Source organism: Maniola jurtina, chromosome 14, assembly GCF_905333055.1.
Source record: "Maniola jurtina chromosome 14, ilManJurt1.1, whole genome shotgun sequence".
NCBI classification, from domain to species: domain Eukaryota; kingdom Metazoa; phylum Arthropoda; class Insecta; order Lepidoptera; family Nymphalidae; genus Maniola; species Maniola jurtina.
In genome coordinates this window covers 1,154,116-1,181,677 of record NC_060042.1, presented here as the reverse complement: position 1 = coordinate 1,181,677, position 27,562 = coordinate 1,154,116, and the positions used below count along the sequence as shown (strand labels likewise).

Here is a 27,562-nt window from a genome sequence, read left to right as displayed (position 1 = left end):
GCATGCATATCGTATGCATGCTGATTCGCTATCGTTCAGACACAGTGTTCAAAGGTGAATGATGGCCACCGAGGTCATCGGTAGGAAGTAAGAGGATGAGAAATACGGCTGCATGCTAATTGATTGGACATTTGCACACATTTTTTTAAATTTTCGGATAAATATGCTGTTTAGACCCTGCTGGCTTCATCTTGGAGGAAGCCTTAGGGCTCGAAGAAATATTGGAGAGTTCGGGGAGCAATGATGTTGGGATTGCAACCCTTGCTTGATTGACACTGGCTTTAATAGCAATTACTTCACTTCTAGTAAAGATTTAAGTCGACTACCGACTTAATTATTATTACTGATTAAGCTGGAACTTGGAACGTACGTTGCAGTCGGAAGTCAGCCACGTCTGTATAGATGCTTACACATTTACCGAGTGTTACCGACAAAGTCGTTGAACGGGCACCTCACTATTCATTTTGTCTTTACCCACGACGCGAATCGCGATGCAGTCGCGGCCCTAGCCATTCCAAATTTAAAAACTTTTTTTTTCAATCGCGCGCCTTTTCCGTTTTGACAGCCTGTCCCCTTTTGTGGAGCTGTCATTTTCGCGCGCCATATTTTTTTGTTTGTGATTTTTTTTGTCTGTGTTTTGTTTTTTCATGTTGATTGCTTTTTGAGGACAAGGGTGAGTTGTATTCTTCCTTATTTTTTGATATTTTAAAAGTCAACTTTTTATTTTTAAACAAGTTGCCAAATAAATGAAATATTATTATCGAGCCTTCAAACGAATAAAAAAATCTTGAGACCTGTAATTATGAAGGTAAAATGTTGATAAAATGTCGCAATACTAAAGCAAGTTTTTATAGGTAGAGTACAGTTTGATTGATGGTATATTTTTGCATAAATGTGTACTTACGAAATGTACCTAGTTACTTATAATCTTGTAGCGTGTACTGTGTATGTTATATTAATTGATTATTCTTCAATGAGGTTTATTTAGGAAATGTGCGTTTTATAATAATTTAGCTAGGTATAATAAACGAGAAGGAACGAGAGATCTGGATTCTAAGTCACGTACTTTTGAGTTCTACCGTATTTCAAGCTTCAAATTTTCCAAATATTTAGATAGTAAAAAAAACTAGGTACAAACTTTCAGGATCTAGAAAATAGATGTTCTCCATTATTTAGCTTAGCCTGGATTTAAAAAGACACTCCAAAAGCAATTTGAAGTACTTAACAATAAATAGCGAACGTATCTACCTACTTACGCGCGCTATGATTGGCTGAGATAATATTTTCGCACTGCTCAAAAATATGATTTCTGCGCAGGTACAATGGTTTAACTTTTAAAGTGTTAGCACAGACTACAGAAATTTTCTTCTAGAACGAGCCTACAAAATTTCATTGAGTTTGAATTGAGAACCAAACTATGATTATAAGGAATGCGCTGGCAGCGCGCTAGGGTTAGATACTTCTCTTAAAGCTGTGAACTAAATTCATCTACGAGTAAGTACATAACAATCTGCTCTGCATTATTATCAAATGCCAATGAGAATCTTCAAGGATTTTCGCGCTTGCATACTAAACCTACGCTTACAATGCGATTGCTCCACAAATGTCAGAAATAATCTAGATTTAACGAGCAAGACATCGATGATTTGAATAAGTATGCTAGAGTCTTGCAGCTTAACTAAGCTGATTGCCTCCCTGGCACAGTGGTAGGCGCTGTGGTCTTATTAGTGGTAGGTCCCGGGTTCGATTTCCGGTAGGGGTTTGGAATGTTATAATTTCTAAATTTCTGGTCTGGTCTGGTGGGAGGCTTATGGCCGCATCACTTACCACCAGGTGAGATTGCAGTCAAGGGCTAACTCGTATCTGAATTTAAAAAAGGTATAAAAAAGAAAAAGCTATCTCTGTGCCTTTCGTCTAAATTGGTTAAATGGATGGGCCGGAAAGGTAACAGACAGACAGGCACACTTTCATATTTTTATATTTTAAAAGCAAATTTTTTGGACAATCAATTCGAAAACAGGTCGTGTCAGCTTGTCTTTCAAAACTAGGTACCTAGGTACTTATAAAAAAAATACGAATTTAACCTAGATTCAGAAAAGTATTTGAATCTATATAAATCATTTTAGGAAATGCCCAAACCTCTGAAACAAGTTTATTCGACAGGGGACTTTTGATACATTGTTTCGTCGCCTTTAATTACGCTTGTGTTGTCAAGAAAGGGCCAAAGGGTTTCCAAAATATATGCCTTGCAATATGCCGTAAATCAGAAATATGAGCTATATTTACTTTTGACCCTTATTAGGTACTGAACCCAAAAAAAAATACTTTCCTATGTATTAATTTTTGCTAATAGTAAAACTTGTTGAGAGCAACTCAGATATATTTTCGGTAAAATGGCCGGCAAACATATCAACTGCTTGAAGCCGCCATCTTGGGTGGTACCAAATGGTGTCATAGATTGAAAAAAAATCTGTAAGTATTATTCTGATAAAAAACCGGCTCATTTTCAGAAAAGAAAGTTTCTTTTATAACATCTAGGCATTTACTAATTAATGCTCGGGCTGCAAGGTGAACGTTAATGCCTAATAACACCACAATTCCGCCGATATTCAACGCGTTTAACTGAGTGGCCACCCATGAACGGTTAACGTCTAATGCCAATAAAATTGAATGGAGGTTAAAATCATCTAACCCCAAACGGCAATGTGAATGCCGTTGTAAACGCCAGCCCCCCTTCCCCCTTATTGGTTTTGAATATTGCACTTTAAAGCGAAGCCGGGGTGGATCAGCTAATTTTCGTATATGTATAATTAAACTAATTGAAAATATATTGCGTTGCCGACCGTACCAATCTATTAATATTGGACTTCGATAAATTATCGAGTGCCCACTAAACTGCCAGGCGGTAATCGAAAATGAAATATTTAGCAAACCCATAAAATGAAAGGTCGCCGGCTAACATAATAGTGGACTTAGCTTAATAATATGAGTAGGGGTATTATTAAGAGAAGTTTCCCTAGCGCGCTTCCCGACGCTATCCATACAAACTTATTTGGTTCTCCTTTAAACATTAACTATTCAAACAATGAAATTTTGTAGATAGGTACATTCTAGGAACATATATCGGTGTGGTTTACCACCTTAGCAATGTGGGGTATCAAACTTAATAATTATAGTATGTAATTCAACTCAAATGTATGTAATTTCTTTAAGCCAGTGCAACTTTACACTTTAAACTTATCTGGATCTGAAGTGTAGATACATTTTTATACAAATCAGGAAAACTACAGACACAGAATATATTAATTTATAGAGCGTATCTATATTAAATTTCATTGAATTGATTAATATTCAAACGGAAACCAAACCACGTTTATTTGGAGCTCGCTGCGAATGAACTCCTTTTAAGCTTTTATACTCATATGGATAATACAAACGAGAACGTTATGGAAAACTCTCAGGCATGAAGATTTCCTCACGATGTTTTCCTTCTCCATTGATGCAACTGATAATATAATTAATTGCTTAAAAAGTACCAACGCCAAAAAGTTAGAATCGAATCCCTGAGCCGCCAAAACCGGAAACGAAAGCCGACTTCTTTTATATTATAGTCATCAAAAGTAAAATATAAGTAGTTTACCTTTAATTTTTTTACATTCACTATATGGAATCGAATCTCCATTTTTTCTGTATTATAGAAGCAGGCGTTATTTTCCGGAAGTCCATGATATACAAGGAACCAAAAGCTTAATTTGCTATAATCCGCCAAACCAACGAAATCTGTATGGTACGCAGCACCACACAAATTCCAACACCACTCGACGCGCGTTTCGCCCCGACACCGGAGCATCCTCAGGAGATGTAGACCTTACAATGTCTAATTGCAAAACTAATAAAAGTAATTTTCTCCATTATTTCAATAAAATAATTCATCATCACCCACTGGAGAACATGAGTCTTTTTTGAATAGAAAAGGTTTAGACCATAATTCACCACGCTGCACTGTCCAAGTGCAAATTAGCAGACGGGAATCGAATACCATAAGCGTTTACGTTTTATACTAACTGTACTTAATTACTGTCATAACATTACCTCTAAGTAAAGTAATCAATACATAAGATAGCTTAGACTAAAATAGTGGGGTTTATAATGTTAGCCTTTCAAGAACTAATCAGCAGTTAAAGCACAGGTCAAAAGCTCGGTTTAAGCACTTAAGTATGAAATTTAATATTTAGTATACTATGATTATAATAATACCTACCTAACTAGGGTTGCCACTAGGGATTGCAATACTGGATCCGCAATCCAGCAATCCAGCTGGATCCAGCACGTTTTTGGTGCTTGCTGGATCCAGCATCTGACGCTGGATCCAGCGGTGCGGATCCGCAACATATATAACATGTGGTGATGTGGGCGTGGATGAGGAAGGCGGAGGACCGTGTTTGGTGGCGCGCTCTTGGAAAGGCCTATGTCCAGCATTGGACGCATACAGGCTGGTGGATGGAATTCTTTTACGGGAGTCAAAATTTAAAACAGCATAATAAAGAATCGCCACACATAGTAATATTGTGTTAATCACAAGATACCTACCAGTGATTTTAAAAAATTGATTCACAAAAGGCTAATAAAATTCCAATTAGTTTATTATTTCCTTTATGTCTAAAATAAAATGGTGCAAAAACACTAATTTCCGCTCTAGTGCAACTATTCATAACGAATGACACAGCATTAACAACAATAACTGAGGTTTTAATTACAAACGCCCACAATATGTACCTATAAGGTTAACCGCACTTTGGATGCGAATTTGCATCGTACGCAAACGTACGAATAGTGATCGTACGAATTGAGTGCACTCTTTGAGTGTTTCTCCGTCAAATGCGGACGAAGTCGCGGGGCTAGGATAAGCTAGGGAATAAATAATCTGTATCTTCAAGATATTTCTCTTCTTACTCGGAAACTGCAGCTGTCTCGAAAAAGATCCCACGAACCAAATAAATCAATTTTTTGCCAACAAAGATTTCTATAGCTTTCTGTCTATTCAGTAATCCTTAGAGAGAACTAATGAACCAAATTAATAGATCTGGTACGTGGTACCACGTTTTTGGTATTTGGTTCATTAAAGCCAGCCTTGAGACAATCGCCCGGATGGTATTTGACATTCTCAAAAGTTTGCGATTTTACGAGCACTGTTGTATCGTTAAATGGTACATATTGTAATCCATGCAAAGCTTTACTGGCGTCCACGCGATGAGAGGCCGCGGGAAGGGTTATAAAGAATACTAAATATTAGTAAGTACATAAGGAAGCGACAATCACTCCTCCCAGCCAATTTATCGTCACCCGCAATTTAATGGCATAGCTACTGGCGCTGCCACACTGGCGTTACTTGGTTCTCACTTGTTGTCCACGTACACAAACTATACGTAAGCAACGCTGATGTTGCTATTGTATAGAGTTGTCCTTGTCCCGCTTGATTGGCTTCACTCAAGCTTTAGCTATGCTCAGCGTTGTCAGCCCTACAACAGGGCAATGTTCCGGTAGCAGTAATAAGTAAATAAATCACTTCGGTTGTATGGAGCGTAGTGGTGTGCTGTAGAGCTTTGACTAAAACAAAATCAATGCAACGGCTCCCAGAACATGTAATACAATGATTTGGAGAAAGAACGAAAGAATATCCCAAATTCAAATTCGCGCAGCAGTAGCGTTAAACTTACTTCGGACAGTCACTTACACCCATTGATGAATATATCTGGCTCATCACTCATCAGCCACGCACTTTCAGAATTTTTGGTCGTGTTTGTTTGATAATTGTGGTTTCGTCGTTTGAAGTTAAATAAAATTAAAAGTGTTCAGAAAGACACATTTTAAGAAGAAAAAAAAAACATTCCACATGATACTAGTTTGTTTCAACATTCACGCGTGTTTTCTTAAACGTATTATACGTATATATTAAATATTATACTGAAATAAGCTTAAATAAGCACCAAGCTAAGCCCTGCTAAATTAAATTGGTTGATACGAGAGATAAATTAAAACAAAAATCGCTATCGCTTATGATTTCGGCATGGGAAACAGCATAATGGATTTAAGCTTCATCGATTACGATGATACGTTGAAATGAATCATCGTGACCAACACACGATAACTCAGTCATATTATATCGTTGTATTTACAACCAATTTATGTTTACTAGAACGCTAATCCAAATTGAAATTGGTTATTTCAATAAGGAAGGTTGATAAATGCACAAATACACTAATAATACAAGTACTTATTGCAATAATACAATTATTATAATATTGTGACCATCAAGAGCAAAATAGGTACATGACTTTTTTTAAACGCGAAGTTTTAAATAGGTGTGTAGACTAAAAATTGTACCTACCTAAACCTCTTTGTAATTGTTCCAAAATATTTTTTACGGTTTTTGGAAATTCCACCCCAATGAAAGTTAAATTAGTGAAATAAATAAAAATTAGTATGAAAGTCCGTGATTTTCAAGTACTTATTTGCGGTTTTGGTTATTTAAAAAAAACCGGCCAGATGCCAGTCAGGCACCTAGGGTTCCGTTAGCAGGTATTTTTTTAGACATTTTGCACGGTAAAACAAAAACTATTGTGCAAAAAAAAAATCTGTTTTAGACTGAACAGATAAAGACCTTTCATATTATGATACCCTACTCGGTATCGTTATCGGATTGTTTCCTTTACTTGTGTTATAAGGTCTACCTAGGTCAACGGAAAGTACCCTATAGGTTTTTATGACAGACACGACAGACGGACAGTCAGATAACGAAGTAATCCCATACGGTGTCCTTTTTAACCCCCGACCTAAAAAGAGGGGTGTTATAAGTTTGACGTGTGTATCTGTGTATGTGTCTGTGGCATCGTAGCTCCTAAACTAGTGAACCGATTTTAATTTAGTTTTTTTTTTTTGTTTGAAAGGTGGCTTAATCGAGAGTATTCTTAGCTGCAATCCAAGAAAATCAGTTCAGCCGTTTGAAAGTTATCAGCTTTTTTCTAGTTACTGTAACCTTCACCTGTCGGGGGTGTTATAAATTAATTTACACTTGTTTTCTTTTGAGGTACGGAACCCAAAAAAAATATATACAGCTACTATGTAAGGCAACTAGAATCCACTTTGCCCTGGATGTACGTACACGGGTTTTCAACTGCACTTACGAGCGTATAGCGAGCATTTAGAAAGTAGGTAACCAGTTCAAATTCCGATTGAGACGTATTGATACGAGATGCCGATAATTGCTTATTTCAGCCCGATTTGGCTGATTTGGCTCTATCGGGCTTTAAGTAATGGTCTTGTGATTTTGAACTGCCTTTGAGGATAAAGTCTTAAAAAAAAACAAAAAGTTCGAAGTTTTTATGAAAAGCAAACTTATTGAAAAAACTTATAACAATATACCTAAAGGATTGTTTGAATGATAAGAAAGCTTGGGCAAGTTTGCTTTAACAACTCTTTTTACTACATTATAATTTTTTTTATACCTCTATTGAGTGAAAAAAAAAACAAATTGGTTCAGAAATCTCCGAGAAAATGGTGTGCAATCTCTCCCCTGCCAGACACCCTTAAACTTTAACAATTTATTAATGTTTAAGGATGTCTGGCAAGGGGATGCCACGATACTGAGTGTCTGCAATGTATGACGTATTTTCTAATACTATTCCGAAATATAATAATATTCCGAAGAAAATTTTAAAAACTTCCACTTTACACCTACTTTGTTGAAAGATTTTATACACCTTGTTAACAGTTATCTGCCAAAGCCACGATGATCCAAACTTCATAGTCGCTGATCGTTCCTCCCTGTGTTGGGGACAATGCGCAAAGAAACTTTCAGCTTTTATAAAATAACCACGGTCTGGCCCTCACAGGCTCTTTCTCTGACATACAACGATCCTGAATATACAGGGTGTAACCAGAACGCTAGCAAAAACGAAGACAGGTGATAGTACTGATGATTACTGATGAGATACTACAAAAATGCGAAAAAAGTAAATAAAAAAGCCTATATTTTTTAGAAGTTCACAATATATTGCAAACTAGAGGATGCCCGCGACTTCGTCCGCGTGGATTTAGGTTTTCAAAGATCCCCGTGGGAACTGTTTGATTTTCCAGGATAAAAAGTTGCCTATGTCAATTACAGGGACGCAGGCTACCTCGGTAAGTACCTTTCATACAAATGAAGCGGATGGGTTTTTGGGAATTCCGTGGGAACTCTTTGATTTTCCGGAGAAAAAAATAGCCTATGTCCGTCCCCGGGATATAAGCTAACCCTGTACCAAATTTCGTCCGAATCGGTTAAACTGTTGGGTCGTAAAAAGGTAGCAGACAGACAGACTCACTGTCGCATTTATAATATTAGTATGGATAAAACATCTGACTGCCGGTAGAGGTCAACGAACGTTGCGTAAGTGAGCCACTCGGAGTCAATGTCGCGTCGTAGGTGGGGCAATGACACGAATTTTGCACGCTATACATTGCGGGTTCGAAAAATACTAAAACTACAAAATAAGGCAAATTTATTTATTAAGGTCATTGGCATTGGATTGTGTTAAGGTAGTAAAATAATAACGCTAAGACTTTGCTAGCGTCCTGGTTATACCCTGTATATCATGAATTAGAATGTCACAGATAAATACCATAAATGCATTTAATGATAATTATGCATATTATACGAAATTATGAGAAACTGATACGGATAGGTCGATTGTTACCCGTTACCCGCCTGTCACGGTAACCGCAGCTTCCGTGACCGATATTATTGGCCGCAAGTTTAATTAGGTACATTCCGATCATTCCAGTTAAAATCTATTTAAAGTACAACAAGTACTAAATATTAAAAAAAAACAGCTAAGTTCGAGTCGGACGAAGGGTTCCGTGCTATCGTACAAAATATAACATTTTTTCAGACGGTCAATTAATAAATTATTACTTGTTTGACCGATTTTTTTATCGGCTCTTCTCTACTCCGTAAGTATGCGTTGGACCTTAGCTGTAGTATTAACGGAATATTATTTATTAATTTGAAATACCTATTATGTTGTTTGCAAACTGTATAATAATATTTTCAAACAAAAAGGTAAAATATGAAAGCTTTGTAAGCAGCTTATTCGCCCACAAAGTTAAGTGAAACGAAATTAGCCTTTACCGAAACAAAAGTCAAAATCTCAGCTTCGTATTCGGAGGTGGAGGGGTTCGATTCCGGGCACGCACTTCTAGCTTTTTAAGGTTTTTTTTTTATTCAGATACAAGTTAGCCCTTGACCGAAATCTTGCCTGATGGTAAGTGATGATGCAGTCTTAGATGAAAGTCTTAAATGAAAGCCCATATTCCTTTGCTTTGTACTTTGTACGTGGCATCGTACCGGAACGCAAATCGCTTGGTGGCACGGCTTGGGTGGTAACTAGCCATGGCCGAAGCCTCCCACTATACAACGTTACGTGCTTTATATCATTCAGCTTTGTGACATGCCATAATGAGGATAATGACTACTACTTAGTCAAATCAGCGGCTTTTTATCAAACGTAAAAACTAGGGACTAAGGGAAGTAGGTAGTAAGGGAGCTTATATGAAATACACAGATGTGATGTCATAAACGTTTGACGTAATTTGATGCACTTTTTTAGTTAAATCAATGATTTAAAATGGTTAGCAAACTTAAAATTAAAAGAGGACGTGCATTTTTCCAATTTTCGAATACCCTCTTTTTGAATAATTTATTTTTGACAATCATCGTCCCAAATCTGAGTATAATGTTTTCAGGGTTCATGCAGGAGAAACGCACATATACATACATACCTACAATTATTGTAGGTATGTATGTATGTGCGTTTCTTTATTCCACCATAACTTCTGAACATTTGCCAGAACATTTGAATGTATGGGGTATCATTAGAAACCTTACATCTCAAGGACAGGCTTCAGGCTATAATTTTTTTGAAAATAAATTCAATATGGCGCCATTTTTAAATGACATTGTTTTCTACTTTTTAATTAGTTTTTGGCAAGGCAGTCGTTTTTTTAATTTTATCATTATAAAACTTGTTTTGAACTATGTTGCTTTGGGGTAAATGAAGCTTTAAAGTACCTTGTATATTTTTTCTTATTTTTTACGGTTTTGCTACAAAAAAAATGAGTATAAACTCATGCAGACGCTTTATGTGTTAAACTTCGCATGGCATATTATTATCTTGTGCTTTTACAGTCAAAGCTTTTGTATGCGAAGTAAATTGAATCGAATGCAAGTAAGCTTCTTTGAGTGAGTCTCTACAGCTTTAAGTATACGAGAAATATGGCCTAGGCCTTTAGAAAGCTATAAATACGCGTTAGAGCTTTGGTTTAAGCGATTTTCAACTATGCTTTGATCTTTGCCGCTGTTAATGGCTGGGGCTTGACCTTTGATTACAGAATTTTAAATACGGTATTAGAAATGGTGTTTGTATCGATTCTTAGCAACAATGTGAAAAATATATACCATCAAAAATATACCATCTAACTTACAATGACTTCAAATGTGACAAATTGTTTTCATACGAATCTCGTCTCTCTTACTATAAAATGAAATCCCTTAGAGACCGTAGAAAGATTACGGATGTCATTTTTCTGGCAAAACTAATGAAGGGTCTCATTGATGCGCCTGAGTTACTTGAACGCTTGAAGTTCGTTGTGCCCCGTGACTGTAGCCGCTTACACAATCGTAAGACGTTCTGTTTGCCTCAAACCAAAACCAAGCTTGGGCATCATAGTCCGCCATATAGAATGCAGTCTCTTGCAAATAATTACAGAGATGTTATAGATATCTTCTGTGATAATATACCAAGAATAAAAAGTAAGTTAAGTACACAGATAAGTAATTGTTAGAAAGTAGTTTGTATAAGGTTTTTCCTATTTTGTTAGTAGCTGTTCTGGTTTAAGTTTTTGTTCCTTGTTTGTTAAGTTTATTTTGTGTTGCGCTGTAGTTTTGTACCTACATACTTTAATAGTGCATGCCGAGTCCACATCGAGAAGACGCAATTGCGCGCATGTATCTTTGTCCATTTATCATCTTGTATTTTTTTATACCAATTGTAGTCGGTTTTGTGGACTGAATAAAAAAAAAAAAAAAAAAATGTGTATTTCTATTGCCGCTATAACAAATAATAAAAATTTCAAAATGGCTGCCATGAAAATTTCAAAAAAAATGTTATTTCGGTGTGATGAACCCTTCGTGTTCGAATCAAATTGACCGATTTTTATTGTTGTTGTTTACTAAACCACTAAATAATCAGTAAATTCAATCAACGCGTACATAGCTTACAATGTTCGAGCAATCTTAGTTATTTTTATTAGATTACTACAAGTATTTTTATTGGCATACGTGAGGTGTTTTTAAATTGTACACTTAGTGTCAAATCCCACGAAAAAAAAACAGTCAATACGTCTGTATATGGGTACGAAAGTACTATGCAAATATTATTAGGTGTTTCAAATAGATCGAATTTCCAGGCTCCTTGTAAAGTCTGAGCAGTTTTTCCGGTGCAAAAGCACTTTTCGAAAAGAAAATTGTATTGAAAAGCAGTTTACAAGTATCGATGAAAGACTTTAATGAATGTGTTCTACCTGTGGTGATGTGTACGTTAAAACGTAAACATAGACAGTTGGCCTTGTCCACTAGTTCAAAGTCGCTCAACGTGCTATGGGGCGGGCTGTGTTGGGTGTTTTTATGAGGGATAAAATCCGTAACGAAAAAACTCTTAGGATAACCAAACTAACCGACATAGTTCGACGAATTAGCAAGCTGAACTGTTAGGGGCAGATGATGTCTGTCAGAGAACCGATGGCCGCTGGGGCAGACGTGTTCTGAAGTGGAGACCGCGTACCAGGAACCCGCTGGTCTGACAATTTAAGAAGGTAGTGAGAAGTGGATAGATGAGGAAGGCCGAGGATCATGTGGAGACGCGCTTTCGGAAGGCCCATTTTTATTTCAAATACTACTTATAGTCATGACCGACATGACTAAAATTCCCCTTCCCCCTCCAACTTAGCGTAAAGTTTGTGTTAGGAGTAGCTACGACAATAGTGCAACGGGTGGGATTTGAACCGGCGACCTTTCGGAATTAAGTCCGCTCCTCAACCGTTGAGTTATTTTGAGCTATGCCCACCAGTAGATGCAAAATTGCAAACAGGTTGATTAATTGATTATACACGTATTACAGTGCGCGGTAAACGAAAGAATAAATCGATAAATCGCCCATTGCGCAAGTTCAAGGTCAAAGTACATTTTCCTGCCGCTAACTATATGCATTTATAGAGACAAAACCGCAGGTGCATGCTTGTATGTGACAAATCAGTCAATCATTGAATCATTGCGGTCGCACGACCTTCCGTAACAAAGAAAGTGACTGGATGACAAGGAATGTACTCATGCGCGAATTATAAGGCTAAAGGAAATATCCATGACGTCATTATGTGACGTGTACATAGGTGTTTAAATCGCACTTGAGAACTAAATAATATAAAGACCTAAAATACTGTACCAAGGTTTTAGTGGAGTAGCGTTTTTTAGGGTTTCGTACCTCAAAAGGAAAAACGGAAACCTCACTTTGTTGTCTGTCTGTCTGTCCCGTCGGTCCGTCTGTTCGTCTGCCCGTCTGTCATGTCTGTCAAGAAAACTTATAGGGTACCTACTTCCCGTTGACATAGAATTATCAAATTTGACAGGTAGGGTAAGTCTTAGCACAAGTAAGGGAAAAATTCCAAAACCGTAAAGTAGAAGTACATCACAAAAAAAAAATGTGTTTCAATTTTCAAATTAAGATAACTAATACCAAGTGGGGTATCATATGAAAGGGCTTTCTTTACCTGTATATTCTAAATGAGATTTTTATTTATTTTTATGCATAATAGTTTTTGATTTATCGTACAAAATGTCGGAAAATATACCTGAGTACGGAACCCTCGGTGCGCGAGTCTGGTTCACACTTGGCCGGAAGACAGACAACATAGTGATCCAATAGGGGTTCCGTTTTACCTTTTGAGGTGTGGATCCCTAAAAAGGCCCAACTTTGACGGGTAACCGTCGAGTGAATTCCTCACTCTGTTTCTATTTTTGTATCGAATTGCGATGGATTGTCATTAATTTGTTGAAGAGGAACTTGTTTGACATTTCAATTAAATATTGGTATCTGTCAGAGAATTTACTCAATTTTCTGCAGTGAGAACGGAAATTAAACAAAACAATTTATGAAACTTGTTACATACGACGACCTGTCAAACAAAATATGTTTAACTAGATGATACCGGCGACTTCGTCCGCGTCGTTTAGGTTTTTTTTAAAATCCCGTGGGAAGGTGGCTCTTCTTCCAGGCACCTCCATACAAACGTATTACGCCTATTATTCTATTATTTGTAGTAATAGATCTAAAACTAAGCCAGATATCGATTTATCTCTCCATTATCTATGCCCTAAAAAAAATTGGTTTTACATTTATTTTGAAAGTTATGACCCTTGAAAAATCTCTATTTTAGGGCAAAGTTGTCGAGTAGAGCATTATTTTTTAGAAACGTTAATTTTAGAAAATTCACACTATTTTTGGAGATAAGTCAAAAAAAAATTTTTTTGCACATGGATTTTTACTGGCAAAGCTTTATGCATAACCTTACAAGTTACAATGCCTTATACCTACGTAGACTGCTTTTATGGGTAAGTGACATATTTTTAGTAACGGCCGTTGGGAATTTCGTGAGGAAAATACGTTCACCTTTCACTCGAAATTCCCCACTATTAAACGAAGCATAGACTTGCCTATTGTTTTAAAACAACCTTGAAAGTGATACAAAAATGCAGTACTATATAATTAATAAAGTTTACTTATTGCATTTTGATATGTGAATTAAAAATATGGCTTTACCAACGATCTCTATGTGCTTTTTCTTTTTAATGGTTTTTATCAGGTTTTTATTGATTCGCTTTCTTGTAGATACGTTTGGCTGTTGGGTATTAATTTTGCAATCGATTAAGAACCTTGAATACCTAGATTAATTTGCAAATGGATGACAATGCAGTTTAATTTGCTTTCTTCGCTGCATGTTATATTTTTTTTAACTTGCACTTACTAAATAGATTGAATGATAACTTATAAAATAGAAGGATAATTAGTTGTTTCCCGCTACTTCTTGTGTTATTTCTTTTTCCCGAGATTATAATATTATTCCTATGTCCTTCATGAAAAGCATGAAGGACATAGGAATTAAATCACGGAAAGTACAGGGAACCCCGCAGGATTCTATTAAACCGAATCCATGCGGACGAAGTCACGGGCAAAAACTACTTCTGTACTATTCAAGTATACAAAAAAAGACTGACTAACTGACTGATCTATTAACGCACAGCTTAAACTATTGGCGGATCGCGCTGAAAGGCATACAAATATGACGTAGACACCCACTAAAAATATTTTTTGAAAATACAACCCCGAAAGTAAAATAGAGGTTTGGTAGTCCAGACGGACGAAGTCACGTAAAAATTAATTATATAATAAACCAGGGTAGCAACCCTACAGCGTCGTCCCAAGAGATTGGCTCGCCGATACGTAGATCGTTTCAAATAAATCGATTCAGGGCTAACCCTTTTAATTGATGGTGATAAAATTCATCCCCATACATTTTCCTTAACACTTTTTTTAGATAAGACCTTTTTTTCGGGACAATCGGGAAAACCAACTGATTAACTTAATTAATGGCTATCGATGGTCTCTAGAAAACATAAAATATGTACAAGAATTTTTTCAATTCCATTTTATTTATTTTTAGCAGTTTCCAACGAAATCCATGAATTTGGTTTTTTCGTTGTAATTTAAAGTATAACTCCTAAAAGCCATACCTAAAGCAAAATGAGAAGTTATCTTCGCGATCCCTCTTGATAATTTTGTTGTGTTTATGCCATAATTCTCTATTTTTGGGGTCACGTTTTCTTACAGTCACAAGTTTTCGAACTATTTGTTACCTGAATTTTCAAAACTGTCACACGCTAATTCTTCAACAAATATGATGTAATATCATATTATACAGCGTATGCTTGTCTTATTACACAGGAATGAACTACTTATAATCATTATATCTTATTTTATACAAATAATATATAAATTATTATAATTTTATATACAATATTAAATTACAGAGTTCCCGGCAGCTATCGACAAATCATATTAACATTAATAAATTAATTAAATCAGGCCTAGTTTTAATATTATTTATTGCATGTCATATTATGTGAGTTGTGCATATTGCATATCTGAATACTGCATAGTTACAAATCATTGCATCCTACATCACTATTCACTACCCATGTATTATAAATATTAAAATAAATAATATATAATTATAATTATAAATGTGAAAAAGTAATTTTGTTTGCTGGTTTGTCCTTCAATCACGCTGGAACGAAGCAACGGATCGACGTGATGTTTCGTATGGATATAGTTAACAGGGCTCTCTCCGTCACTCGTTTCCACTCGTTTCATACAATCGTAGTTCCAATTTCATTTGAATATTAAGCAACCAAAGTCCATGAAATTTTGCAGACATATTCTAGAAACTAATATCTGTGTCTGTGGTATTTTAGATTTTTCTAAAAATATGTAGTTTTAAAATTACAGGGGCTCAAACATTTGTATGAAAATTTTTAAGACCGCGTAACTTTGAAACCGAATATTTTAACAGAAATCTGGAAAACCACAGACATAGATATTAGTTTCTAGAATATGTCTGCAAAATTTCATGGACTTTGGTTGCTTAATATTCAAATGAAATTGGAACTACGATTGTATGAAACGAGTGACGGAGAGAGCCCTCTTAAAGGCCTGGAGAGTGACATAGGCTACTTTTTATCCCGGAAAATGAAAAAATACCTACCCACGGGATTTTTCAAAACCTAAACCCACACGCACGAAATTCTAGACATCAGCCATTTTATTTATAAATTATTATAATACCTACCTACTTGATAATATAATATACTAATTAATGCCTACTAATTATGTTATACTATAATAATCCCGTTAGGTTCACAGCTTTAAATAATAAATGATTATAAAATAGGCACCATAAATTTAGCAAGCATTCGCAAGTCTTTAGCGGCAAGACTTTTTAGTCCTAATTTGAATATAAAAAAATATTTAAGCTTTTAAAATGTAACCTATCAATTAAGTATGATCTGATATGCAAAGTCGTTTTAATTCCAAACTAGGTAGAATTACTACCTGTAATTACGTGGCGTTATTACATTGTTGATAGTTACAGAACTTGTTTTACATATATTAGTATTAAAAATAATATAATTTAGCATGCATTCCTTTAGCAAAACTTAAAACTAGTTTTCCAAATAAGTATAAGTAGGTACTCGTATGTACTTGATATCGCTTTGCGGAAATTAAATTATTTTTGAAAAAAAGAAGACATATAAATTCTACCCCACCTAGTTATCACCCTACCGACAAAGCCATGCCGCCAAGCGATTAAGCGTTCCGGTACGTAGTAACTGAATGAAAATGGTTTTCAGTGCAGTGAAATTTGAAATGACGACGTTTTAAACTTTCTAATTTTTAACCCCCGAACCAAAAAGAGAGATGTTATAAGTTTCACGTGTGTATCTCTGTATCTGTGTGTCTGTGTATCTGTGTATCTGTCTGTGGCGTCGCAGCTCCTAAACAAATGAACCGATTTTAGTTTAAGTTTTTTTGTTTGAAAGCTGGCTTGATCGAGAGTGTTCTGAGCTATAATCCAAGAAAATCGGTTCAGCCGTTTGAAAGTTATCAGCTCTCTTCTAGTTACTGTAACCTTCACTTGTCGGGGGTGTTATAAATTTTTATTTTACACTTGTTTACAACATTAATAATGTTACAAAGCCACGTTTGAACGTACGTCCGTATATTTTGGAATTAAACACAATTCCGCATATATCGGGGCGTAGTGATTGATAGCAGGAACATTTGCTGGCGGAACGCCAAGGGGGATGTAACGGGGAGGTTTTTTGTTTTGGGCAACCGTAGAGGCCTTTACGTAATTCCAATTTATATGCAATTTTTCAAAGGGGTTTTTAGGGGAAATATGTAATACTAGCTGAAACCGGCTTTCGCTCGGATGGAATTCCGAGATTAATTTCTTCACCATCAGCGTGATCAACCCGTCAGTACCCGTCACTACTGAGCACGGGTATTTTCTCGGGTGTAAAATAAGAAGGTCATAGCATTGCTGGCCCAGTGCGGATTGGCAGGCTTCACACACCTTTGAGAACATTAAAGAGAACTCTCAGCCATGCAGGTTCCCTCACGATGTATTTTTTAAATAAAAATAGCGAGCAAGCGGGTCACCTGATGTTAAGTGATTAAGTGTTAAATGTTCATGGGGGGCGGCCCCCATGAACATTTGTGATGGCGCGGGGGCTATGCGAGTGTGCGGGGCGTCCCCACCCCGCTTGCCATCTCAACTTGTCGCGTACTACAGTAGGTACTCTGATTACATAGCACTTGTGACATTATGTGCATAAAAATTAATTAATTATTGTTAAAAAAATTAATAAGCAATCCTTTAATATTGACAGTTGACGCATGAAGCAAGTTTGGAATTTCGCAACAATTGCTTGGTTGCTATGCGGAAATTAACATGTCTGAAATTAAATCTGTACCTAGTTACTTATGTATAAAGTATTTTGGTTTGGATATAGTAAATAAATAAAAGATCATTAATTGAGGCATGTCTTTTTTTCAATATTTTGGCATGCTCACCAAAATATATAAAAGGTAAACTGTGAAACTTGATATCAACTCACAGCTCAAACTACTGGACTGATCGGGCTATTTGGCATGCAGATGGCTATCACACTTCACACTAATATTATAAAGGCGAAAGTTTGTATGTGTGTGTGTGTGTGTGTGTGTGTGTGTGTATGTTTGTTACTCCTTCACGCAAAAACTACTGGACGGATTTGGTTGAAATTTGGAATGGAGATAGATAGTATCCTGGATTAGCACATAGGCTACTTTTTATCCCGGAAAATCAACGAGTTCCCACGGGATTTCGAAAAACCTAAATCCACGCGGGCGAAGTCGCGGGCATCGGCTAGTTAGGACATAATATTACACATCTGCTAAGAAAGGATTTTTGAAAATTCAATCCCTAAAGGGGGTAAAACAGGGGTTTGAAATTTGTGAAGTCGAAGTCACGGGCATAAGCTAGTATCACATCACACTAATATTATAAAGGCAAAAATTGTGTGTATGTGTGTGTGTGTGTGTGTATGTTTGTTACTCTTTCACGCAAAAACTACTGAACTGATTTGGCTGAAATTTGAAATGGAGACAGATAATATCCTGGATTCGCATTTGCTACTTTTATCCCGGAAAATCAGAGAGTTCCCACGGGATTTTGAAAAACCTGAATCCATGCGGTCGTAGTCGCGGGCATCAGGTAGCTAGCTAGCTAGCTAGGGCCGGGCTTCTAGGATTTCTATTAAGTACATAAAAATCCTAGAAGCCTATGATGTACAGTATCTTCATAATTATTATCACAACAGTAGGCAATAAACCTTTTTAGAAGCCGTTATAAATTGGTAATCCTTGCAAGAACAATAGCGATCGTAATCTCTTTGAAACAACGAAATGAATGGAGTTAGATGCCGTAGGTATGTACTAGTTTACGTGTATTCAAGTATAAAATATAATGAGTGAAGGAGATAACAATGCTAGCAAATTAATACGTGTGAGTGTAACGGCAATTTTTTTGTGGCATGTTTAATTGTCTGATTGTTGAGACATTTGTTTTTAACCCCCGACCCAAAAAGAGGGGTGTTATAAGTTTGACGTGTGTATCTGTGTATCTGTGTGTTTGTGTATCTGTGTATCTGTCTGTGGCACCGTAGCGCCTAAACTAACGAACCGATTTTAATTTAGTTTTTTTTGTTTGAAAGGTGGCTTGATCGAGAGTGTTCTTAGCTATAATCCAAAGAAAATCGGTTCAGCCGTTTGAAAGTTATCAGCTCTTTTCTAGTTACTGTAACCTTCACTTGTCGGGGGTGTTATAAATTTTTAATTTACACTTGTATGTTATTTCGTAGACTAATGTAGTATTTTTAGGGTTCCGTGCCTTAAAAGGAATAACGGAACCCTTTTGGGATCACTTTGTTTTCTGTCCGTCTGTCGTGTCTGTCAAGAAAACCTGTAGGGTACTTCCCGTTGACCTAGAATCATGAAATTCGGCAGGTAGGTAGGTATTATGGCCCGTATCGACGTGATTATAGGATAAACCAATAAACCAAGAAATAAACACACTTTCGCATTATCTTATTACACAATGGTGCGAAAAATCCATACTTATTATTATAAATGCGAAAGTTAGTCTGTCTGTCTGTCTGTCTGCTACCTTTTCACTGCCCTACAGTTTAACCGATTCTGACGGGTAGGTACAGGGTTAGCTTATATCCCGGGGACGGATATAGGCTATTTTTTATCCCGGAAAATCAAAGAGTTCCCACGGGATTCCCAAAACCCATCCGCTTAACCGATTTGTATGAAATTTGGTACCGAGGTAGCTTGCGTGATGCGTCCCTGTAATTGACATAGGCAACTTTTTATCCCGGAAAATCAAACAGTTCCCACGGGATCTTTAAAAACCTAAATCCACGCGGACAAAGTCGCGAGCATCCTCTAGAGTCTAGTTGATAATAATTTAAAAAATTATAATATAGACGTTATAATGAAAATGAATATTCTCATGTTGCTACGATCTTCGCCGCAATTTCGTAATGTTCCAAAACACAATAATCTCACCCAAGCCAATAGTCCTCCGAAGCCGCAGCCGAAAGCCTTCAGTTTATATTAATGAGGGGCTTTAACGATCTTAGAATGAACGTGTCTGCGCGTTTCATAGAGTTTCAGCGACGTGATATTTTATTACAATACACGCCTCGAGGGAGACTAAGGTATATCCCACTTTTAAGCCTCATTTACGAGAGCGCTTTTTAATATCCGTTAACTAAGCGTCCAAATACAAGTGTAAATAGAAAAATAACACCCCCGACAAGTGAAGCTTACAGTAACTAGAAAAGAGCTGATAACTTTCATACGGCTGAACCGATTTTCTTGGATTATAGCCAAGAACACTCTCGATCAAACCACCTTTCAAACACAAGGGAAATTAAATTAAAATTGGTTCATTGGTTTAGGAGCTACGATGCCACAGACAGATACACACGTCAAACTTATAACACCCCTCTTTTTGGGTCGGGGGTTAAAAACAAATCTATTGTCAAGTACCTATCTGTTCACACGTAAAAAAACGTGGACGTGTGAACTGATGCTTTGGGAATACTTTTGTTCTATTTGGACGATTGAGTCAAAAAAGCTTTAAAAAAGCTCTCGTGTATATGAGGCCTTAGAGTTTCTGGAGAGCAGCTAATATTTTGCGTCACTATTAGATTTTTATTAAGTGTTACTGAAGATTTTTTTATTTTTTTATTTTAATTATATGTTGAATGGAGTGAATTAATTTACAATTTGAATTGCAATTCATTTTCTATTCAATTGCCAGTCATATTGTGTATTCTGGAATATGGATAGGTTTATTGTTCCTTATATGGCTTATGGAGCTATACATAAGCTTCATTTATTACATAACATCATCCATTTCCGCAAATAACACTTAAAAAGGTATGAGCGCTACCGTTTTTTAAATCAATCATTGAACATGTACTGTACGTACCTATTCTAAACCATTACTTCGCGTTTTAACCCCCGACCTAAAACGAGGGGTGTTATAAGTTTGACGTGTGTATCTCTGTATCAGTGTATCTGTCTGTGACATCGTAGCTCCTAAACGAATGAACCGATTTCAATTTAGTTTTTTTGTTTGAAAGGTGGCTTGATCGAGAGTGTTCTTAGCCATAATCGAAGAAAATCGGTTTAGCCGTTTCAAAGTTATCAGCTCTTTTCAAGTTTTCTTATAGAGGTTTTTGAGTCGGTGGTTTTTTAAATTTTGAGTTATTATTATGGGTAGTGATACGAAAATATGTTAGTTTGTCATTCAATCACGCCGCAACGGAGCAACAGATCCACGTGATTGTTTACATGGATATAGTTAAAGACCCGGAAAGTGGCATAGACTACTTTTTATCCCGGAAAATCAAAGAGTTCCAACCAACCTCTGTGCCAAACGTCAAACTTGGTTTAGCGGATGTGCCGTGAAAGCTTTTCACAGACAGACAGGCACACGTTCGCATATATAATTTCAGTATGGATGGATAGTATACTCATACTTTCATATTAATATTATAAAGGCGAAAGTTTGTGTGTATGTGTGTGTGTATGTTTGTTACTCCTTCACGCAAAAACCACTGGATGGATAATATGGCTGAAATTCGGAATGGAGATAGATAATATCCTGGATTAGCACATAGGCTACTTTTATCCCGGAAAATCAAAGAGTTCCCACGGGATTTCGAAAAACCTAAATCCACGAAGACGAAGTCGCGGGCGTCAGCTAGTATGTTATAAATGTGGATTAATAATAATTTTTAGAAAAAAGTTTTAGTAACACATATCTTCACGGGAAGAAATCCATCTCCGAAAACATTAGGGAAAAAAAACACCAAATCACACGCAAGAAATAAATTTCCAAACCGGATGGCGAACAACTGGTAGATATAAGTTTTTCTTTGAGCGCCGGATGTTCGACTCGCACGGTTCAACGCCCCCCAGTTAGTAACAGGCCATTAGAACCGCGGTAGGGAACGTCGAGTCATTTTTCTTCGGAACTGACGCGGTGGAAAACGGGGCTAATATTTTTTTGATTATGCCCATTAGCAACGAAATGTTGTACCGCTATTCGTATCACCATCATCATCATCATAGATAGATAGATAGATAGATAAATAAATAGTTTTTTTAACGAATATTAGTCATGCTAATCATGACTAATACTCCCCTTTCCCCTCCAATTAGGCGTAAGCTTGTGCCAGGAGTGGGTACGACAATATTGCAGCGGGTGGGGTTTGAACCGCCGACCTTTCGGAATTCAGTCCGCTCCTCAACCGTTTATAACTTGTGTCTGTCGATAACTTGAGTAACTTATCGGAAGATTAGAGATTGATTAACTAGTAATGTCGGCACCTACGCCCGCTTCACTAAGAGCCCCACGCGTCGTCAAGAATTGGCACACAAGTTTAGTGGACCGTCTAGTGCACTCGCAATAGTAAATAGACGACTACCCGCCTAGTGCCTACCTAGTGCCTAGTGCCGACAGCCTTGCGAAATACGGAAACATCATCTCATGTATCTTATTCCCAATGATACATTACTGTCCCATTGGATTATTTGATTACTGAGTTGAGTTTGTTAAGGGCTCTTCTCAGACTTGAACGCGTTTGGAACCCTCGTAGCTTTAGTTTTAAGTTAACGTAATTAATTATCACCACTCAAACCACTATATCATCAAACTGTATTAGGTATCATTTTTCAAATCTATCAAATCTGACAAACAAAAGGTGTACTTACTTTGAATAAATGATTTTGACTTTGACTACCCATGCCAAATGATTCCAAAGGATTTTTAACCCCCGACCCAAAAAGAGGGGTGTTATAAGTTTGACGTGTGTATCTGTGTATCTGTGTATCTGTCTGTGGCCTCGTAGCGCCTAAACGAATGAACCGATTTTAATTTAGTTTTTTTTGTTTGAAAGGTGGCTTGATCGAGAGTGTTCTTAGCTATAATCCAAAAAAATTGGTTCAGCCGTTTGGAAATTATCAGCTCTTTTCTGGTTTTCTTATTACTTTTATCCCAGGACCACCAGAGGTTACGTATTTTCTGACACAGGAAATATGTACGATTGAGTAGTGTTAGTAAGTACTAAGAAAGCATGCCTAGCCTACGTGCTAGCTTGCTTAGACGGCCAATTTTCAGGTATCTGATAATCAAGGTACATAAAACCATTACTTACCTCACGTAAATTCTCCAAACTGATTTTTACGTATATTTTAGGCAATATCCTTAAAAATATGTCGCCAATACTCCCAGACACTTCCCGCGTCGGCCGTATTGCTTTGCAGACGCTTTAAAGCTCCCAAAATAAGTAATTACTTAACTGCACGTAAATTCTGATGCTCTATTTTTATATATGTCCACCAGACAACTATTTTAAAACCTTTTACAAGAAGACAGACCGATCCAGATCCAATCATCCCCTAAATTCAATTTTAATGCCTCTGTGGGTTTGAGCGCGAGGGCATCATTATCTACGCGCATGAGACTGAGTAAGACATGTATTAGGATATATTGACTTCTCTCTCACTCTCTTATAGTTTACTTATGTCAATTAATTATAAATATATAAAAAAATCAGCTAAAAATTAAAAAAATTGTAGAATTTACGTGAGGTAAGTAATGTTAAAGTAAAAAATGTAACTACTCAATCGTCCACATTTCGTTCGTCAGAAAATTTGTGACGGCTGGTGGCCCTGGGATCATTCACTATTGTAACAGAGGTTCATAATATTATGTCAATTGGCAAATGTCAAGCTGTCAAGATGGACGTTGCTTAGATACATAATTATTTATTTGAAAATAATGTTTTGGAAAACTCCGATACTTTGGATCGTAGGCGCGGAGTTTCTAATTTATAAAATATTATAATCACAGTTAAACGAGAAAACATCAATTCAATTATAATATCCAACAGTCAACCAAAGGCCACGAACAATCAACCCAAACCCAAAGTATAGTCAAACTATTTTTAGGGTTCAGTAGGTATCTGTAGAAAAAAAAGATGTAGTCGCGTAGGTGTGCATGGCACCATTAAAATATATCGTAGGAGGCGATGACCCTCCGCGCGGCTGAGGTTCCCGCATCGTAGTCGCTTTGTCGCGCAGGTTTGGATGATGCATTAGGCGCACCTTCTTTATATTTTATCTGCTTGAACTCAGCTTATTTACTTTGACAAAATACGTTTAAAATTCATCATCATCAGGATCAACCCATCGCCGGCTCACTACTGAGCACAAGTCTCCTCTCAGAATGAGAAGCTACCACACTGGCCAAGCACGTATTGGCACACCTCACGCACCTTTGAGGGAGCATTATGGCCAACTCTTAAGCATGCAGGTTTCCTGACGATGTTTTCCTTCACCACTTCGTTGTCTGTCTGTGTGTCATCTTTCAAGAGAATCAAAACTTATAAATTGGGTACTTCCCGTTTACGTAGAATCATGAAAGGCAGGTAGCAATATCTTATAGCCCAAGCACTCTACTCCTGTGGCCCAAGTAAACAGAAAAATCCGACAACTGAATTGTCATTACATAAATAAAAACTTGTACGGAACTCTTCATGTGTGAGGCAGACTCGCACTTGACCGGTTTTTGAAAGTTATGTCAAATAAAAATTTGACATGCAATAACAAACAAAATGAAATACAAGCCACTTTATTCCTTATTTCATCGGGTGAAAGTCGATTTCAATTTAATCGTAGGTATATCTTGAAAAGCGAACTATTATACGACTACGTAAAATGGGTACATTTTTAAAGCAACGACATGTTAGAAAGAGATATTTCGTTTTGGTCGTGTTAAACTATGTGTCATTCAGATAATTCTTGATTTAGTGATGTTCGGTCAAAAATATTTCATGGAACGTATAATTAACATAACATTGATGTTACTTTTGAAGAGATATTAGCTGCCTTATTGGATTTATATTATTATAGAAATTGGGTTTTAGAATGGCACAAATAAACGGTAATTTATGAGTAAAAGTTTAAAAAGCGTGAAATAAAAATTAAATTAAAAATTTAAAAAACCCCCGACACATAAACCTCTAAAAAGTAAAAAAATAATAGGTAAGTATGTATGGGCCCTTTAAGAATAGTATAAATAGTAAAGTTTTTATCCAAGCGTTCGTTGCGTCGGGGGACCGCTAAAGACTATTCTTTCTACAACAGATGACTTTCATAGTTTATGATAGGTAGCGGTCCCCTGGCGCAACGAGCGCTTGGATAAAAACTTTACTATTTATACTATTCTTAAAGGGCCCATACATACTTACCTATTATTTTTTTACTTTTTAGAGGTTTATGTGTCGGGGGTTTTTTAAATTTTTAATTTAATTTTTATTCATTGGAAAGTCTGGACCACATGCTACGAGGTGCTCTCCACGGCTGAAGCCTCCCACCAGACCAGAAAAGTAATTAAGAATTAAAAAAACCGGTCAAGTGCGAGTCGGACGCGCGCACCGAGTGCTCCGTGCTCGGGTATTTTTTTCGACATTTTGCATAAAAAGAAAAAAAAAATCTGTTTTAGAATGTACAGGTCCTTTCATATGATACCCCACTTGGTATAGTTTTCTAAGAAAATTTAAACACATTTTTTTTTTAATGATGTAACCACAAATTCACGGTTTTCGGATTTATTCCTTCACTTGTGCTATAAAACCTACCTACCTGCCAAACACGATTCTAGGTCAACGGGAAGTACCTCATAGGTTTGCTTGACAGACACGACGGACGGATGGACGGACAGACGGACGGACAGACAGACAGACAACAACAAAGTGATCCTATAAAGGTTCCGTTTTTCCTTTTGAGGTACGGAACCCTAAAAATCAAAACCTTGCCGAGAATCGAACCCGGGACCTCTCACTAATAAGACCACAGCGATAGAGAGGTCATCAAAAGCAAATATTCCTCCAACGTGATATCTTAATGAGTTTATGTAACAGAAACGATAAGCCCCTTAATTAGCCGAGTACCTAGATTGGGTTAATCCGGGTATAGGTACAACTAACTTTATCAAAGCCGACATCAAAGACTGACATGGAATCCGGTACTCTTTAGGTACTCTACATAATACGATATTAGTGTTCTTGGTATCACTGATACTTATTGAATACTTGATGATGCCCGCTACTTCGTCCGCAAGGATTTAGGTTTTTTTAAGAATCCCGTGGGAAGTTCATTTTTCGGGATAAAAGGTAGCCTATGTCTGCCCTGTACCAAACCTCGTCCAAATCCGTTAAGCAAAGACATTTGACGTATGGTTCAACGAATGGGCCGTGAAAAGGTAAAAGACAGACAGTCACACTTTCACATTTATTTTATGTGTAGGTATTGAGTTATTGACTAGATCATGTCTGCGACTTCTTTCGTGTGGATTTAGGGTTTAAGAAAATTCCGTGCAAACGCGTCCATTAACCGAGATAAAAAGAAAACATGATCCAGTTTGCAATCTCTGTGCCAAGGTGGTCAAAACTGTGAAAATGTAACAGACTGACAAGCATTCACATTTATGATATTAGTATGGATCCTATTCGTATATGGATCAGTAGGTGAATTCTTGGTATCATTGATACATATTGAATATTGGCAGGTTGTCATTACTGGAAATCCCTTCAAGGTTGTCTTAAATTTCCGTATAGCCCGGATCCATGCCGTAACTCAAAATTCCATGTTTTACTTTTTTCACTAGTTTTTCTAGTATTTCCAAATAAAAGATAGTTTGCGGTCTTTGGTGGTTTTATTTTAAACTTTCTTTACACACTAAGTATTTATTTATCAAAGATACAATGTAGCGCCAAGATGTCTGAGTACAGAAAACCTAGGACTTCGTCTGTGTTGGTGTTAGCTGGCGGGCGTGCTCTGCCTTTTTGGAGTGTTTTTTTCTTGTTAAAACTGACTGGAGCGCCGGCACAGACGGGGTCCACACTTGTATAGTTTAACTAACTTGTTACAAATAACTACAAACTTGACATTGGCTAATCTTTGTAAAGCCAGACGAGAGAGAAAGAAAACGTAAGTATATATGCATCTCTGACTCGCTTTCGCTGTCACTTGACAGATGTCATATTTTGTAACGTTCGGTTACTACCTGGTACAGGCCTGCGCTTGACTACAATCACACCAAACAAGAGATAATGCAGCCTTAGGTGGATTGCGCCTGCCCAGTTGTAGGTGCCTTACTCTACTTTTAAAGGTATCAATGTTATAGCGGGAAAAATGGAAGCCAGAACTCAAAATGACATGTTATACTTTATATTTAATTTATTTGCCAATTAACTATTATTTCTCTACTAACCATAGCTAGCCAGCCACGTCTAAAAAAGAATAAAGCGCAACACACACCGATAGAGCTAAGTAGACGAATTCAACTCAAACCAAGCTTTTTTATTTTGGAAAAAAATGAGGACTAAAATCATACTTTTGACATGACAGGGTTAAACTGGTGAGTTAGATCTTATTTTTGTGCATTATAGATAAAGTTCATCTGGCGTTTGTGAAACAAACCTTAGACTCTAGACTTCTTATATGACGCTATGCTGTACGAACGATTGGGTGAAACTCAACACGTGCCACGATCACATCGACCCACTTTATTATATTATTAAAAAAAACAAATCATTAATCATGTCACATAATGATACAAACGTTAACAGGGCTCTCTCCGTCACTTACTCCATACAATCGTAGTTCCAATTTTATTTTATTATATTAAGCAACCAAAATCCATGAAATTTTGCAGACATATTCTA

General features: G+C 36.8%; 1 protein-coding gene across 1 annotated transcript in view; it reads left to right on the top strand.

The window, feature by feature from the left end:
* The first annotated feature begins 479 nt into the window (after positions 1-479).
* The window catches only part of LOC123871786, a 46,880-nt gene continuing 19,797 nt past the window's right edge, over positions 480-27,562 (top strand). Inside the window, exon 1 of the mRNA XM_045915730.1 lies at positions 480-673. The gene's annotated coding sequence lies outside the window, so the exon portion shown is untranslated. The remainder of the gene's footprint in view (positions 674-27,562) is intronic.